Source organism: Arachis hypogaea, chromosome 12 (assembly GCF_003086295.3).
Source record: "Arachis hypogaea cultivar Tifrunner chromosome 12, arahy.Tifrunner.gnm2.J5K5, whole genome shotgun sequence".
Classification (NCBI taxonomy): Eukaryota; Viridiplantae; Streptophyta; class Magnoliopsida; order Fabales; family Fabaceae; genus Arachis; species Arachis hypogaea.
This window is the reverse complement of record NC_092047.1, coordinates 20,097,046-20,098,029: the sequence shown is the minus strand read 5'-3', so window position 1 is coordinate 20,098,029 and position 984 is coordinate 20,097,046. Positions and strand designations below refer to the sequence as shown.

Sequence of the window (984 nt, the reverse complement as noted above, 5' to 3'; positions counted from 1 at the left end):
GTACTGTTGGATGCATTTTGCCATCCATGCATACTTTGGGAAATCATGTTGACTTGCTGAGTCAACACTTTGTTCTGAGCCAATATGGCATTCAGAGCATCAATCTCAAGAACTCCCTTCTTCTGAGGCGTCTCATTATTCACAGAATTCCTCTCAGAAGTGTACATGAATTGATTATTTGCAACCATGTCAATAAGTTCTTGAGCTTCTGCAGGCGTTTTCTTTAGGTGAATGGACCCACCTGCAGAATGGTCCAGTGACATCTTAGAGAATTCAGACAGACCATAATAGAATATATCCAGAATGGTCCATTCTGAAAGCATGTCAGGAGGACACCTTTTGGTCATCTATTTGTATCTTTCCCAAGCTTCATAGAGGGATTCACCATCTTTTTGCTTGAATGTCTGAACATCCACTCTAAGCTTGCTCAGCTTTTGAGGAGGAAAGAACTTAGCCAAGAAGGCCGTGACCAGCTTATCCCAGGAGTCCAGGCTATCCTTAGGTTGTGAGTCCAACCATATTCTAGCTCTGTCTCTTACAGCAAAAGGGAAAAGCATGAGCCTGTAGACTTCCGGATTTATTCCATTCGTCTTTACAGTCTCACAGATTTGCAAGAATTCAGTTAAAAACTGATAGGGATCTTTTGATGGAAGTCCATGGAACTTGCAGTTTTGTTGCATTAGAGCAACTAGCTGAGGTTTCAGCTCAAAATTGTTTGCTCCAATGGCAGGGATGGAGATGCTCCTTCCATCAAACTTGGAAGTAGGTGTAGAATAATCACCAAGCATCCTCCTTGCATTATTATTATTTTCGGCTGCCATCTCCTTTTCTTTTTCGGAAATTCCTGACAGGTGCTCGCTGGTTTGTTGTAATTTGGCTTCTCTTAATTTCCTCTTCAGCGTCCTTTCAGGTTCTGGATCTGTTTCAACAAGGATGTCCTTGTCTTTGCTCCTGCTCATATGAAAAAGGAGGGAACAGAAAATA

The 984-nt window shown here is 42.0% G+C and overlaps 1 non-coding gene across 1 annotated transcript; it reads left to right on the top strand.

Annotated features, from left to right (window-relative positions):
* Nucleotides 1-317: 317 nt before the first annotated feature.
* LOC112731123 (small nucleolar RNA R71) lies at nucleotides 318-425 on the top strand. Its single transcript, XR_003166914.1, has one exon. It is a non-coding gene; the product is annotated as a small nucleolar RNA R71 (small nucleolar RNA).
* The last annotated feature ends 559 nt before the right edge of the window (nucleotides 426-984 follow it).